The sequence below is a fragment of the Salvia splendens genome, chromosome 9, assembly GCF_004379255.2.
Source record: "Salvia splendens isolate huo1 chromosome 9, SspV2, whole genome shotgun sequence".
Taxonomy (NCBI): domain Eukaryota; kingdom Viridiplantae; phylum Streptophyta; class Magnoliopsida; order Lamiales; family Lamiaceae; genus Salvia; species Salvia splendens.
The window spans coordinates 12,190,549-12,208,650 of record NC_056040.1 but is presented as its reverse complement, the minus strand read 5'-3'; positions in this window follow the sequence as shown (position 1 = coordinate 12,208,650).

The following is an 18,102-nucleotide window of genomic DNA, read 5'->3' as shown; positions in this document are numbered from 1 at the left end:
CCTCTTAGTCATATGATAATACAACTGCTAATTTGAATCATTAAATTCGAAAATTTAATTTAATCATAACGGATATTATCAACACGTTAGCATATGATTACAATTCCGCTATAGAGGTGTATATAAGCATTTAAGCACAATGAATACCACCTATATTAATAATATGACGTAGCAATGATATCATAGTTCTGTCAGCTACCTCGTCTATGATTTCGTCCTCGGAAAGAAGCTTCTTTAACGCAATTTAACTAATGGAGAATTAGTCATGTTTATGTTGTTAATTAATCAAATAAAATGCAGATTTGGATTCTTCTGAATGGATTATCGAATGATCGCCACAAAGTTTACTCTTCGTCTATGCAGTCGGCATAGTATATCTAGAGCCAAGCCAACCACAAGCAACTTCTGTTTTTCTTCTCTATTTTATAAGAGGGTCAATAATGATTCCCCATCTATCCCTGGTGATTTGATCCTATCAACTGAGCAACCATTCCACGTCTGAAAATATAATAGGCGCAGGAACAGAAATTATGCAAAAATAAAGCAATACTTGGCCATAAACATGGTAATCTAGTAAAATGAAGAGTGCATGCAAATTTAGAGTGATGAAAGAGCAAATTACATCAGAGATCTGTACTACACAACCACAACGAGTTAGCAAGCACATTTTCAACTCTTTGAAACGAATACACCAACAAAATACATTTTCTCATAGCAGAATTTGTTTGATTTCATAAACAAGTTATCAACATATAAGTTGTTAAGGGTGTTTCCCTTAACAAGCACCAGCGGCGAGTTTCGCTCGGCGGTGGAGATAAATTTCCGGCGGCCAATAGGCTCGGCGGACGATGGCAGAGTTTCTGTGCGCGGGAGTCGCTCCCGTCGGGCAGATAACTCGGCGGCTGATAGAATACTCCGGCGCCCAATTAGGATCGGCGGAGGGAATCCAAAATTAGGATTGGAAAACACACGTTATCTTTGGTGGAGAAAATATTTCATTAATTGATTGAATGAATAAAAAAGATAACAGTCTATCCTATTTATAATGCTACTGACTTAATGAACAAGAAAACAAAGATATAGAAAAACATATGCTAAATCCCTATAATATCTAAACTAAATAATAATAATAGCTAAATCCCTATAGTGGTTCGTATCAACTCCCCCACGGTTAAAATCCACCTTGTCCTCAAGGTGGGAACCACGAAGCAAAAAGGAGAGTTGAAAGCAGAAGCTTCGGCGATTTATCTCCTCCGGGATCAAATGTAAATATGCACTGTCGCTGTATTCGAGCCAATGCAGATCCATTTCGTACCCCACCCTTTATCTCGAACTCCCATTGTGTTGGATCAAGAAGATCACCACTCTTGTCATCAAACACCGAATCAAATGTAAATTTCCTTTCATCAGCAGCCAGTGAATCTTTGGAAAGTTTTCTCAACATCGCACCTTCATTTTCACCCCAAGAATTCCAAACATCATTTTTGGATGGCCCTCGAACAACATTGGATGAGTCGACGATATTCTTCCCTTCGTCAGTAGAATCGTCCCCCTCATCTTTGTCTAACGATTCCTCTTCCTCCTTTTTCCTTACTCGTTTCTCACTAGGCAATCTAATGGCAACGTTTGATACAGATCCTATATCCGGACTGACAGCAACACGATCCCCGATCTTATTTGCTGTTGTCTCTAATATGGAGTCCTCGAAATCACCAAGCTCCTCTTCTTCACCAATCTTCTCATCATATGCCCCGACAAGCACTTGCAGCGGCGTATTGTCGGTCTTGACGATCTCTTCCATGGCCTCGTCGTTTGGAACATCAAGATTATCGCCCCCATTGTTAGCGGCATTGTTGGGAACATCCTCAACTAGATTATTGTCATCAATATTCTCCTCAAACAATGCATTCACGCGGGCGAGAAGAGCGGCTTGCTCCATTCTATAAATCCGTAATTTCTCGTTGTAATCGTCTAAGGCCGCTTGTTGGACAGGCGTGAGTGATCGAACCATGAGTTCGGGATTATTGGGGAGACCACCCTGTTGCCTCGAATCCCTAAACTGTCTGGACTTTTGAGGCAGGTTCACAGAGCCAGATCGGGTCCGGGCAGCTGCAGGCAACATCGTTGTGTGGTGACTCGGAGATTGGTCGAACTGTTGTGGCTCTCCAGACGGGTGGTAGCTGCGGCGGGGTTGGTTCGGCTGTTGCCAATCCAGGGGGTCGGTAGGTTGATTGGGTGGTGGCTGGTAGGATGGCAGATGGTGGCGCCGAGGCTGGCGGCTCACGTTCTATCAGGCTGATAGGGATGTGACTTGTCCGGTTCCAAACAGGATGGTTGTTCCTCGCAGGTAGAACGACGCACGGGCAGTAGTGGACAACGGCGATTGGTTCGATGTCTGGGCGGATCCCAGCAACTAGGTGGACGCGGCGGTGGTTGATCATAATCCGAGTACCCCTGCGATGTCCGGTGAGGAGGTGGTTCCCAACAAGAGGGTTGTCGCGTCGGTGGAGGGTCATAGGGATCGAAATCCTGGAGTGATCGGTTACCGGGAGGATCCCAACAGGTAGGGTGGCGGATCTGGACCGACTCCATTTGGTGAGGCGGTTGCATATCCCGGTGGTATTTTGCACGGCGCCCAACTTCGGTGTACCTGCGTGACATATGGTGGTGGTCGGTGTATGCGTATGACATGTTGATGGATTGAGGCGTGGCTGTGGTGGATGATATCGTCTGACTTCAATGCGGCACACGGGAATCCTTCCCGTCGGGCGTTGCAGAAGTCGAGTTGTCCGGCGGACAGGCGGGACATGACAACCAAAGCAGTTGCTGTGCGCGGAATGGTTTCCGTCGGGCAGCGGTGTAGCTTCGGTTCGAGATGGTGGGAGGGTCAGCTCTCAATGAAAGCACCAGTTATTAAGGGTGTTTCCCTTAACAAGCACCAGCGGCGAGTTTCGCTCGGCGGTGGAGATAAATTTCCGGCGGCCAACAGGCTCGGCGGACGATGGCAGAGTTTCTGTGCGCGGGAGTCGCTCCCGTCGGGCAGATAACTCGGCGGCTGATAGAATACTCCGGCGTCCAATTAGGATCGGCGGAGGGAATCCAAAATTAGGATTGGAAAACACACGTTATCTTTGGTGGAGAAAATATTTCATTAATTGATTGAATGAATAAAAAAGATAACAGTCTATCCTATTTATAATGCTACTGACTTAATGAACAAGAAAACAAAGATATAGAAAAAGATATGTTAAATCTCTATAATATCTAAACTAAATAATAATAATAGCTAAATCCCTATAGTGGTTCGTATCATAAGTCCTTGTCTTAACGCGGCTGTTATACTTACCAGCGAGGGTTTCTGCCTACTCGACAAAAAACATGAGCCCTTCCCGTTGCACCTTTGATTTGCAGAGTAGAAGTCAACAATAGGGTAAATCTATGTCAAAAAACTCCCAGTTATCGTCGTCATTGATATCTTGTGTCTTCTTCTTTGAAATCTCTGCTGTGGCCGCCTGATCACAGACAGGATTGGGATTTTAAAGAACTAATGGCATTCAAGATATCGAAGGCCAACGATACATAGTGAACTAAATAAGAATACAAAAGGTCCATTCTAAAATTGTTTCCTCATGTTTGCCACTTATCCTTTTTTTAGTTTGGCAAAAGAAAAGGACAAATATGGAGTATATACATAGGGGAAGTTAAAATCCAGAGATAAATTACAAAACTAATCATGTAAAGTTCTTAGCCATCAGAGCATCCACATCGCGTCTCGATGCGGGCTCGATCTCGTCTCGGCGAGACGAGACCGCATCTAGACGACGATGCAACACTCCCATCCCGTCCCGTCGCGTCGTGTGGCTCGCTGCGGAGATGAAGCTGGCGAGCTCTGGCGCGAGCCGTGACGCCCACTCGCCAACCCACGAGTGGGCGTCTTCATGATGACGCAATAAATAATTTTTTTAAAATTTAATTTTCTGAAATAAATAAATAATTAATTAATTAATTAAAAATTTTAAACGGTAATATTACCATATGTAACGTGATAAAAAAATTATTTATTTATTTTTTATTCTATAAATACTCCCATTACCTCTTTCATTTTACACACAAACACACATTTCTCATTTTTTTCCCTTCTCATCACTATCATATCATCTCTCTTTCCTCTCCAATTTTTACAAAAAATGTCCGGTGACAGAAACTCCGGCGGCGAGGGCGGCTTCGACTTGAACGCGTTTGTCGACTGGGGGGCATGTAGAATATTTTGGGTGCTTCCGGTTCCGGTTCGTCGCTGAGCACCCAAGGCTCGTCGACGCCGGCGTACCAAACACCATCTTTTCCAGTTGAGGTATACTATCGTCCCTCCGCCCCGAGGGCGGGGCAAACGCATGGATTATCCCAAATTAGGGAGAATTTTCCGGCGGAACACACTCCGGAAAACCTTCCAACCGGAGCTAGAAGGGGAGGAGACGGAGGAGGACGAGGCGGATTCGATGACGAGGAGGAAGAGGAGGAGGACCTAGGCCATCATTCATACAACTCCAAGGAGACGATGGCTCTGTTCAACGCTTGGGTCAACATCTAGTACGATCCCATCGTCGGGAATCAACAAACCAGCAAGTGTTTTTGGGAAAAGGTCACCGACGTATACAACAATGAAAAGTCGAAGGGGGCCCGCCGCCGCAACTTGAAGTGCTTCGCAGTCATTTTGACCGAACCGACAGAGATGTCAAAAATTTTTATGGGATCTACAAGAATGAAGCGGCGAATTACCAAAGCGGAGCCAGTGGAGCCGACATTCTGAGAGCGGCTTTGCGAGTCTTTAAATCCGACACCAAAAAAGAATTCAAACATGTCGATGTTTGTAAGTCGGTCAAAGACGTTGAAAGGTGGGCTGGTGGTGTCCAGTCCAGCACGGGCTCAAGCTCGAAAGGCACGAACCACACGGTGGGTGGTCAATACTCGTCTAGTGATGGCGGGGAAGGCAACGCCTCACAAGAGGTGGAGTTCCCGACTTCCGATGCAGGGGGCTCCTCCGGTACACGACGTCGGTCACAAAGGAACAAGGCGGCAAAGGTGGCTAGAGGGAGGGGGAGGGGCCGAGGTGAATCAAGCCAATCGGGCACCCAAGGGCCGTCGTCCTCCCTAATGTCCATGTAATTCACCGCCACGATGGCGGACACTTCCCGCATGACGCCTGCCCAATATCAAGCCCATCATGCCGACATTGCGTATCTGGCGGGACAACTTGGTAATTTGCCTCCATTCAGTGCACCGCTACCGCATTTGAGGGATGATTCGCCGATGGAGTAGTTTTTAAGTGTGTAATTTTTAATTTCTAGTATTTTAATTTATGTCTTTTTTTAGTTTTTTTTTAAAGATTTTAATTATGTGTTTTTAATTTTTTTAGGATTTTAAATTGTAATTTTCTTTTATTTAATGAAGGGTGTTTTTATTAATTGAATTTGTTGGAAATAAAAATAAAAAATGAAATTAAATGAATAGTTAAGGGATGAGATGTTAAGAGATGGAGGATACAGATGTTGTTGGGACTCATGAATAGTGAACGGACGAGACAGTTAAGAGACGGTATTGAGACAGGGGAGCGGATGGCCTCATAGAATTAACCAAAAATCCTCAAACAGCCATTACCAGATCAAGCATTACTTGTGTTGGGATTTACGCACACAAGGCTTTCACACACTCAATAAGATCACACACACACTCACTGTTGTATGAGATCACACAATGCAGGAAACACACACACTCACACTTTGAGTATTGAAGATGATAATCTTGGAGAGAAAACTGGAAAACTCTTTATTGATTAAACTCTACTCTAAACTACATACACGGTGAGCTATTTAAAGCTCCATAATCACGTAGCAACTGCTACTAACTAACTACAAGAAGAATCAAGAAAGCAAGAAGAATAACCGCTACATCTCAGCTAACTAACTGCTGCTCCAACGGCTAGTTCGGCTAGGTTGCTTCTACCTTCTCGGTTCAAGACCGAACTCCTTCTTCGGCTCAATACCGAACTCCTTCTCGGCTTACAACCGAACTCTTCCTTCTCGGCTCATTCCAGCTCAACGCCGAGCTTCCTTACCGCTGAGCTTACCGACTTCTGCCTTCTTCTTCTTCTCGGCTAGTTCCAGGCTAGTTCCAGCTCGGTAAGCCGAGCTTACCGAACTCCTTTCTAGCCGAGCTTCTTCCAACTGAAATGAGCACTCCATTATTACAATTCTCCACCTGAGGGCTCATCTCAGTTCTTGCACAAACATTGATCCATTTCTTGCAATGATCAAACTTGTCTCTACCTAGAGACTTTGTTAGCATGTCAGCCGGATTGTGCAAGGTGTTAATCTTAATCACCTTCACTCTCCCCTTTTCAATCTCATCTCTAATGAAATGCAACTTTATGTCTATGTGCTTGCTCCTTTCATGAAAACCCGGATGTTTAGCCAAGCACATAGCTGAGCTGCTGTCACAATGAATCACCATTGTCTTTTGGTCAAAACCAAAGTCAGAAATCACTCCCTGAATCCAAAAACTCTCCTGTACAGCTGCAGTGAGAGCTATATACTCTGATTCTGTTGTTGAGAGAGCAACAACACTTTGCAACCCTGACTTCCAGCTGATTACAGTTCCAAACATGGTGAAAAGATAACCTGTTTGGGACTTTCTGTTGTCCAGGTTTGCAGCATAGTCTGCATCACAATAGCCCTGCACAACCTCCTCAGATTCACCTTCCCAGCCATTGAACACAATCCCCCAGTCCTTAGTTGACTTCATGTACCTCAATATCCACTTAAGAGCATTCCAATGCTCCTTCCCCGGGTCTGCCATGTATCTGCTAGTCACTGAGATAGCATGAGCCAAATCTGGTCTTGTACAAATCATAGTGTACATAACACTTCCAACCACACTAGCATAAGGGATAGCCTCCATCTCACCAGCCTCTTGCTTAGTTTTAGGGGCTTGTTCCTTTGATAGCTTAAAACTCTGGGACAGAGGAGTTGATGCAGCTTTTGCATTTTCCATTTTGAATCTCTGCAAAACTTTCTCAATATAGTCAGTTTGCAGCATCCACAGCTTCTTGCAGCCTCTATCTCTCTGAATATGTATGCCTAGGATCTTCCTTGACTCTCCTAGATCCTTCATTTCAAAGCTTGACTTCAGATCTTGTTTAACTTTCTGAATTTCTGTCATAGAAGGCCCTGCAAGTAGCATATCATCCACATAGAGTAATAGGTAGGCAATGGGAGTCTTGCCTGCCTTCTTGATGTAGATGCAATCATCATATTCTGACTTGGAGAAGCCAATCTTCTTCATCTGTGCATCAAACTTCTTATTCCACTGTCTAGGACTTTGCTTAAGTCCATAAAGACTTTTCTGTAACAGGCACACCTTGCCTTCTTCTCCAATCTTCACATAGCCCTCTGGCTGTTCCATGAAGATAGTTTCCTCTAGATCTCCATTGAGGAAGGCTGTCTTCACATCAAGCTGTTGTAGCTCCCAGTCAAGCTGATTCACCACAGCCAATAGAATCCTAATCGAAGTGTGCTTCACAACAGGTGCAAACACTTCATTGAAATCGATTCCCTCCTGCTGTGTAAAGCCTCTAGCCACCAGCCTTGCCTTGAACCTGATTCTGTCTTTATCAGTGGTTTCTACCTTCTTTTTAAACAACCACTTGCAACTGATCAGCTTCCTCTCATTTCCATCTGTATTCAGCTTGGATTTGTCCACCAAAATCCATGTTTTGTTCTTGAGTAAAGACTCTATTTCCTCATTCATGGCTTCAATCCATCTTTCTCTATCTTTACTCTGCATAGCTTCTTTATATGTGAGTGGATCTGCACCATCAATGCCTTCAGCTGCACACAGAGCATAATACACAACATCAGAGAACTTTGTTGGTGGCCTTGTTTCTCTTCTAACTCTGTCCCTTGCAAGCTGATAGTCCCTGATAGAGTCTGATATAGACTCACCAGCCTGGTTGCCCTGAGTTGGAGCCTCTTCTTTATCTGAATCAGACTCACTCCCCGAGTCAATGACTCCACCTGCTCCTAGGCCAACCCCCACAGGCTCCACCTTGAAGAAATCACCCTCATCTTCATTGGAGTCCGGCTTATCTTTCAGGAATGGCATCTGATCCTCCAAGAACACCACATCCCTACTCACCAAGACCTTCTGCTTACCGGGCTCAATACACCAGAGCCTATACCCCTTAACACCTCTCTGATACCCCAGCAAGATACATTTCAGAGCCCTAGCTTCAAGCTTACTTTGCCTAGCATGAGCATAGGCTGCACACCCAAACACCTTATATTTTGAGTAGTCACTGTGAGCTCCATACCACATGTAATCAGGAGTTTCAGATTTCAGGGCAGTAGATGGGCATTTATTGATGAGATAGGCTGCTGTATACACAGCCTCACCCCAGAATCTGCTGCTCAAACCAGACCCAAGAAGTAGGCACCTCACCCTCTCTAGGATTGTCCTATTCATCCTCTCCACAACACCATTTTGCTGAGGATTACCAGGAACAGTCCGGTGCCTCTTCATACCCTTCTCTTTACAAAACAGATCAAACTCAGCAGACAAGAACTCTAGGCCATTGTCTGTCCTTAAGCATTTAACACTTCTACCCTTCTCTAGCTCAACCTCCTTACACCATATCTTGAACTTTGTGAGTGTTTCAGATTTTTCTTTAAGAATATATACCCACAACTTCCTTGTATAGTCATCAATGATAGCTAGATAATACTTTCATCACCAATGAACACACCGGTGAAAGGCCCCAAAGATCATTGTATGTAGATAAAGGGGCTGTAGAAGAGTGAATACTGTAGTGATAGGGTGCCTTCTAGCCTGTCAAAAGTATACATGCTCACAGGGGTCCATCTGGGTTGAATCTCAGAGATCAGACCCTTCTTGATGAGTTCTTCAGCTTCCTTGGATGTGGGGCCCAACTTGTGCCATAGCATTAGGAAATCATCTGGACACTGCACTGCTCGCCATCAAAAGCCATAGCCTCAGATAAGAGAATATCCTCATGTAGCCTCCATCACACTGCATCTCCAGATTCACCAAACAATTTTCCTTGACTCTCATATGGAGAACCCTTTCTGTTCAAGGCATTCCAAATAGAGAGTTCTCTTACTTCTGGAGACATACCTCACCCCAGTAGGATCGTTATAGACACACACACACTCACTGTTGTATGAGATCACACAATGCAGGAAACACACACACTCACACTTTGAGTATTGAAGATGATAATCTTGAGAGAAACTGGAAAACTCTTTATTGATTAAACTCTACTCTAAAACTACATACACGGTGAGCTATTTAAAGCTCCATAATCACGTAGCAACTGCTACTAACTAACTACAAGAAGAATCAAGAAAGCAAGAAGAATAACCGCTACATCTCAGCTAACTAACTGCTGCTCCAACGGCTAGTTTCGGCTAGGTTGCTGTCTACCTTCTCGTTCAAGACCGAACTCCTTCTTCGGCTCAATACCGAACTCCTTCTCGGCTTACAACCGAACTCTTCCTTCTCGGCTCAGTCGCAGCTCAACGCCGAGCTTCCTTACCGGCTGATCTTACCGACTTCTGCCTTCTTCTTCTGCTCGGCTAGTTCCAGGCTAGTTCCATCTCGGTAAGCCGGCTTACCGAACTCCTTTCTAGCCGAGCTTCTTCCACTGGAAATGAGCACTCCATTATTACAATTCTCCACCTGAGGGCTCATCTCAGTTCTTGCACAAACATTGATCCATTTCTTGCAATGATCAAACTTGTCTCTACCTAGAGACTTTGTTAGCATGTCAGCCGGATTGTGCAAGGTTGTAATCTTAATCACCTTCACTCTCCCCTTTTCAATCTCATCTCTAATGAAATGCAACTTTATGTCTATGTGCTTGCTCCTTTCATGAAAACCGGATGTTTAGCCAAGCACATAGCTGAGCTGCTGTCACAATGAATCACCATTGTCTTTTGGTCAAAACCAAAGTCAGAAATCACTCCCTGAATCCAAAAACTCTCCTGTACAGCTGCAGTGAGAGCTATATACTCCTGATTCTGTTGTTGAGAGAGCAACAACACTTTGCAACCCTGACTTCCAGCTGATTACAGTTCCAAACATGGTGAAAAGATAACCTGTTTGGGACTTTCTGTTGTCCAGGTGTTGCAGCATAGTCTGCATCACAATAGCCCTGCACAACCTCCTCAGATTCACCTTCCCAGCCATTGAACACAATCCCCCAGTCCTTAGTTGACTTCATGTACCTCAATATCCACTTAAGAGCATTCCAATGCTCCTTCCCCGGGTCTGCCATGTATCTGCTAGTCACTGAGATAGCATGAGCCAAATCTGGTCTTGTACAAATCATAGTGTACATAACACTTCCAACCACACTAGCATAAGGGATAGCCTCCATCTCACCAGCCTCTTGCTTAGTTTTAGGGGCTTGTTCCTTTGATAGCTTAAAACTCTGGGACAGAGGAGTTGATGCAGCTTTTGCATTTTCCATTTTGAATCTCTGCAAAACTTTCTCAATATAGTCAGTTTGCAGCATCCACAGCTTCTTGCAGCCTCTATCTCTCTGAATATGTATGCCTAGGATCTTCCTTGACTCTCCTAGATCCTTCATTTCAAAGCTTGACTTCAGATCTTGTTTAACTTTCTGAATTTCTGTCATAGAAGGCCCTGCAAGTAGCATATCATCCACATAGAGTAATAGGTAGGCAATGGGAGTCTTGCCTGCCTTCTTGATGTAGATGCAATCATCATATTCTGACTTGGAGAAAGCCAATCTTCTTCATCTGTGCATCAAACTTCTTATTCCACTGTCTAGGACTTTGCTTAAGTCCATAAAGACTTTTCTGTAACAGGCACACCTTGCCTTCTTCTCCAATCTTCACATAGCCCTCTGGCTGTTCCATGAAGATAGTTTCCTCTAGATCTCCATTGAGGGAAGGCTGTCTTCACATCAAGCTGTTGTAGCTCCCAGTCAAGCTGATCACCACAGCCAATAGAATCCTAATCGAAGTGTGCTTCACAACAGGTGCAAACACTTCATTGAAATCGATTCCCTCCTGCTGTGTAAAGCCTCTAGCCACCAGCCTTGCCTTGAACCTGACTCTATCCTTATCAGTGGTTTCTACCTTCTTTTTAAACAACCACTTGCAACTGATCAGCTTCCTCTCATTTCCATCTGTATTCAGCTTGGATTTGTCCACCAAAATCCATGTTTTGTTCTTGAGTAAAGACTCTATTTCCTCATTCATGGCTTCAATCCATCTTTCTCTATCTTTACTCTGCATAGCTTCTTTATATGTGAGTGGATCTGCACCATCAATGCCTTCAGCTGCACACAGAGCATAATACACAACATCAGAGAACTTTGTTGGTGGCCTTGTTTCTCTTTCTAACTCTGTCCCTTGCAAGCTGATAGTCCCTGATAGAGTCTGATATAGACTCACCAGCCTGGTTGCCCTGAGTTGGAGCCTCTTCTTTATCTGAATCAGACTCACTCCCCGAGTCAATGACTCCACCTGCTCCTAGGCCAACCCCCACAGGCTCCACCTTGAAGAAATCACCCTCATCTTCATTGGAGTCCGGCTTATCTTTCAGGAATGGCATCTGATCCTCCAAGAACACCACATCCCTACTCACCAAGACCTTCTGCTTTACCGGGCTCAATACACCAGAGCCTATACCCCTTAACACCTCTCTGATACCCCAGCAAGATACATTTCAGAGCCCTAGCTTCAAGCTTACTTTGCCTAGCATGAGCATAGGCTGCACACCCAAACACCTTATATTTTGAGTAGTCACTGTGAGCTCCATACCACATGTAATCAGGAGTTTCAGATTTCAGGGCAGTAGATGGGCATTTATTGATGAGATAGGCTGCTGTATACACAGCCTCACCCCAGAATCTGCTGCTCAAACCAGACCCAAGAAGTAGGCACCTCACCCTCTCTAGGATTGTCCTATTCATCCTCTCCACAACACCATTTTGCTGAGGATTACCAGGAACAGTCCGGTGCCTCTTCATACCCTTCTCTTTACAAAACAGATCAAACTCAGCAGACAAGAACTCTAGGCCATTGTCTGTCCTTAAGCATTTAACACTTCTACCCTTCTCTAGCTCAACCTCCTTACACCATATCTTGAACTTTGTGAGTGTTTCAGATTTTTCTTTAAGAATATATACCCACAACTTCCTTGTATAGTCATCAATGATAGCTAGATAATACTTTCCTCCACCAATTGAACACACCGGTGGAAGGCCCCCAAAGATCACTATGTATGTAGTCTAAAGGGGCTGTAGAAGAGTGAATACCTGTAGGATAGGGTGCCTTCTTAGCCTTTCCAAGTATACATTGCTCACAGGGGTCCATCTTGTTGAAATCTCCAGAGATCAGACCCTTCTTGATGAGTTCTTTCAAGCTTCCTTCGGCTGGGTGGCCCAATCTCTTGTGCCATAGCATTATGGAATCATCTGACACTGCATTGCTTTCTCCATCAACAGCCCTAGCCTTCAGATAATAGAGAATATGCTCTCTGTCAGCCTCCATCATCACTGCATCTCCAGATTTCACAAACAATTTTCCTTGACTCATCAATATGGTGAACCCTTTCTGTTCCAGCATTCCCAATGAGATGAGGTTCCTCTTTACTTCTGGAATATACCTCACCCCAGTTAGGATCTTTATAGAGCCATCTTGTAGGCTTAGCTTTACCTTCCCTATTCCTTTGATCTGACAAATGTGGTTATTACCAAGAACAACCGTACCCGATGCTTCTTGAAGATCATGAAACCAGCTTCTATTGGGGCACATATGGAAGCTGCACCCCGAATCCATAATCCACCTATGACTGACCCCACTATCACTGATATTCATGAGTTGAGCCGGGGGATCAGCACTCTCCACACAATCAGATTGATTGTGTCCCTCTGAGGCCATCTTTCTCTTCCATGCATGACAATCTTTCTTCAAATGTCCAGGTTTCTTGCACCAATAGCAAGCTCTGGTTTCCTTCTGAGCATCTGAACTTGAGGGTTTAGGGCCCTCAAACTTCTTCTTGAAGTTCTGCTTCTTGAACTTCTTCACATTCAAGGCCTCTGCAGCTTGAACATTGGAGCTTGCAGAGCCTCTGTTGGCTGTCTTCTGGAGTTCTTTGGCCATCAAGGCTGAATAGACTTCTGCATAGGTGATAGGTTTATCTCTTCCATAGATAATTGCATCACTTAGCTGGTCATACGAGCTAGGTAAGGCATTCAATGTGAGAATGGCCTTATCCTCATCTGAGATCTTGACATCAACAGATCCCAGGTCATCAATGATCTTGTTGAACTCCTCTAGCTGCTCAATGATGGACCTATCTCCAGAAAAACTATAGGCATACAGCCTCTTCTTGAGATACAGCCGGTTAGCCAAGGATTTGGCCAAGTAAACTTCATCTAACTTGTCCAAGATCTCCACCGCAGTCTTGGCTTCTTGAACTTCCCTCAAGACCTTATCTCCAAGGCACAGAATCACTGCAGAATGTGCCTTGAGCTGCATCTCCTCCATCTTTGCCTGAGCTTTTTCATCAAGCACTGGAGCCTTTCCTTTCTCATCTGGTTTTGCAAGAACTGCCGCCAAGCCTTGTTGAATTAAAACCGCCTTCATCTTCATCTTCCACAGGCCATAATCATTCTTGCCTGTGAACTTCTCTGCATCAAGCCTTGCTGCCATCTCTGAAACCGTTTGATCCTCTGCAAATCAGCTTCAATATCCCTTTCCCACAGACGGCGCCACTTGTTGGGATTTACGCACACAAGGCTTTCACACACTCAATAAGATCACACACACACTCACTGTTGTATGAGATCACACAATGCAGGAAACACACACACTCACACTTTGAGTATTGAAGATGATAATCTTGGAGAGAAAACTGGAAAACTCTTTATTGATTAAACTCTACTCTAAACTACATACACGGTGAGCTATTTAAAGCTCCATAATCACGTAGCAACTGCTACTAACTAACTACAAGAAGAATCAAGAAAGCAAGAAGAATAACCGCTACATCTCAGCTAACTAACTGCTGCTCCAACGGCTAGTTCGGCTAGGTTGCTTCTACCTTCTCGGTTCAAGACCGAACTCCTTCTTCGGCTCAATACCGAACTCCTTCTCGGCTTACAACCGAACTCTTCCTTCTCGGCTCATTCCAGCTCAACGCCGAGCTTCCTTACCGCTGAGCTTACCGACTTCTGCCTTCTTCTTCTTCTCGGCTAGTTCCAGGCTAGTTCCAGCTCGGTAAGCCGAGCTTACCGAACTCCTTTCTAGCCGAGCTTCTTCCAACTGAAATGAGCACTCCATTATTACAACTTGTGAATATGATCTAAAAACAGATCAAGCATCAAAGGAATGCTCCATCAAACTGAACAAAGCATCTCTGAAGAAAAAAAAAATGTAAGAGTACTATTAACAAAGCATGTGCTAGAATTTGGTTGTAATATAACTCATATGGTAACAGAGTGATTTTTACCCATTTAAATTCTAGGATCAGAATCCAAAATTCCAGCAGCCAAATTAAGCTTTGACAAAACTCACAAACAACAAAATTATGTAAAAGAAATCAACTACTGTTCGATACTAGATTGACAAAACCAATACAATCAAGAAACTTAACACTTGAATCAACGAACAGAATCAAACAAGAATTAGGAAACAGAGAATCGCAGGATAGCAAATAATTAAGATAATTGAGAGAAGAAAAGGTTGATACATCCAATCCAGACAACAAAACCAACCTTTTCCGGTTGCGACGCGCCGCCTCACGTGACTTCCGCTTGCGCTCGTCTTGGCTGCACTCGAAAAAGCGGCGGCGCCTGCACTCCTCTCTGGAGCACGCCTGCTTTGAGAACCTCGCGGCGGAAGCGGCCGATCAGCTTGTCCTCGTGCTCATCTTCAGCGACGATCAACGCAACGTTGGAAGCGAAGAAAAGGGTGTTGGAGAATGCGAGCGCGAGGAAAGCCACCGAGAGAGAATGACAGCACTGCTGGTTCAGCTGTTGATTTTGGTTTCTGAATGGAGTTGTGGGCAGCAAATTGAGAGAGAGGGTTGAGGGGTCTTTCAAGGGGAGGAGAGGAAGATTTGATTTTGGGGGTCGATGGGTTTCAGTTGGATTGTGGGGGGATACCCAGAAGATGTGATCGAGCTTGGAAACCGCCATTCATTCCGACTGTCACATTTCGTTGTTTCCCATGAAAATGAAACTACTTTCAAATTAGTTCCGAGCGGATCTCCTATTTCATATTTCACACCTTAATATAAATATATTATTTTTTTTATCCATTTAACACATAAAACAATATCTCCTAAAATCTCGTGTCAATCCTCAAGTGTGACATCTACTATGAGACGGAGAAAGTAGAATGTCAATAAAAGAAATTAATGAAACTTACACTGAATATTGTTAAAATGAAATGGATCATATAATAATGGACATCCTAAAATAATACGGCAAAGGAACATAAATTTTTAATTTTGTAACTAGTACAAAAAATAAGACAAAGTTAACACACTAGCACAAAAGAAGAATATTTTACAATATTCATTTAAACAAACCATGACTCCACTTTGTTTTATTTTTTCCACGTGGAGTCTTTATTTCTATTTCATGCGTCTATTTCCTTTTTGTTTTTAACTAAAACAAGTAAATGAGAAATATGAAAATAAATGCATAGCTCTTGTGTCTAATCATCTCCTTCCAAATAAAAGCGAACGTAGAAAAAGGCATATACACATTACACAAATAGGTATGGATCAGTCCAAAATATCGACACAGTAGCATCACCAAATTTCAGGGAATCAGGTGCACTAAGAAAAAGTTACAAAAATACCCCTACAAGATCTGCATTGCTTCATCTAGTACTTCAACTTCTAAAGGCTAAGTTAGCTGCACAACAAGCTCTGCATGACTCAGGATTCAACCAGATCCATGTGTCACGTCGACTCTTAAGACACACAATGAACTATCTTCAACTTGAAACCGGCATTTGTCCCCAGGCTTAATGTTGTTTTGCTCGCAGAAGTTAGTCCAGTTAACAGTTAATGCTCTACCACCAACATATTCATGGTAGACAACCGGCCATATCCTTCCTACCGAGTCTCTCAGATATACATTCATCTGAACCATCCTTGGACGAAATCTCGGCTGACTCCTCCATCTTCCTAGAGGTAATGTAATTGGTACCGGCAGCTCCTACATAAAACACGGCAAAGAGGTAATGCAATATGCACAACATAATAAATTGAAGATATGACAGCTGATCCGAAATAACAGTACTGAATACCCATCTAACTTCTATCTGCAGTTTGGCGTTCAGCATAAGTGGTTTGCTATCACGAATAAATTGCAACTGATGTGAGTACAGAGTAGTACCACAGGAAAAACATTATTTTCACCTCACTTGAGTAGGAATGTCTATGCAAAGTTCTGTTATTTGTACAAAGCCAAATTTCATTGCTAAAAATAAGGAGCATTTCACGTCATAAATATTATGATCAGAGGTATGCAAGGTTTATGTAAGACGATAACAAATACCAAGGGAGTTAAATGCAGTTCAGAACACCACAAGATATATCTATATTTAAACAAACCTTTTAGAGAAATACTATCTCAAGAGAGATTTCTGCAATTATCCTCAAGGATCATAAATGCTTTTTAGAGGTTGCAATTTAAGAAATATGATAAGCCCAACATACGCATCTTTCACCATCATCTATCGATTATATTTAGCGCTAATGATAAGGAACAATCAGGGGAGAAGCCATGATGAGGCCAAGTCATCGATGCATTCATATGGGATATTAATAGCAATCCACAATCAATACGAAAGGAAAGGATGACAAAAGCAGAATACCAGGTATAGTTTGCTCTCTATTTCAGCTGAAAATGGAGATAAAAAGGGATTGGTAGTATCCAATTGGTCTGTTTCATATGGCAGATCAGGTTCAGTTTTTACTACTAGTGGAGAAATCATCTGGGATTCGTTCCACGTCATTGGTGGCTCCTTTCCTGCAGCTCATGGAAAAAATGTACAGACCACATAGAACATATATGCAAATACATAGAAAAAAACATTACATAATTAAAATGTGAGAAGACTAGAACGCACCACCACTTGGTAATTGAGGAAACACATCGTCTTTGTCCTCCATCTTGATTCCTTTCGTAATAGTAGTAGCATGTAGTCCTGTATAGTGTATACCGTTATTAAACCAGCAAATGAACTTAAGACGTCTCTTGATAAAATGAGACATGCTTCATTACTCTAGTGAGACAGAGGACAAACCTAATGGATTTTTGACAGTTGAACTGGTGTTGGAAGCATGTTCCCTTTTTGCAATCTTTATGAAAGGAGATTTGCTTATGGATTGTGCTTTATCTAGTGCAACAGGTACCACTGGTCAATGAAGAATATCATAAGACATTAACTGTATATTATAATATGTTAAAAACAGAATGAACCTGAGTCTAAGCACAAGTTGCCCTACCATCTTGGAAACTGCAAACACTATCCAACTCGCCCTTCTTCATTTTTCTGTTATCAGAAGTTTTCTCATAAAACTTGTTCTTGAAATCACCACCAGACTGGCCACCCTCTTGGTGTGAATGCGGAGCCATTTGAGTGTCATCCACCTTCTTTTTAATCTCATTTCCATTTACTGTATGAGAAAGGGCTGTTTTCACATGCAAAGCTTTCACCAACTTGTCACTAGAAAGTTCACCACTGTTACTTGTGATTAGAGTTTCCTTGTTCACAGCCACTTGAGCATTCTCTGCATTTGTCTTAGTCTGCTCCCCTTGAGCTGGGTTGGTCAGTTCTAGAACCTGATTATAAGAAAGGGATAATTTTGGGCCTGATGCATTATCTAAGTTGGCATCATGCTGTTCAGTTTCAGTATGAGGGTCTAACATTGTGATTACAGCTCTCTCACATTCCTTTGCATCTGATGTTTTGTATTCCATCTCAAAGCTTAAGTCATATAAGGAATTCCTATGTTCTTCGTGATACCAATCAC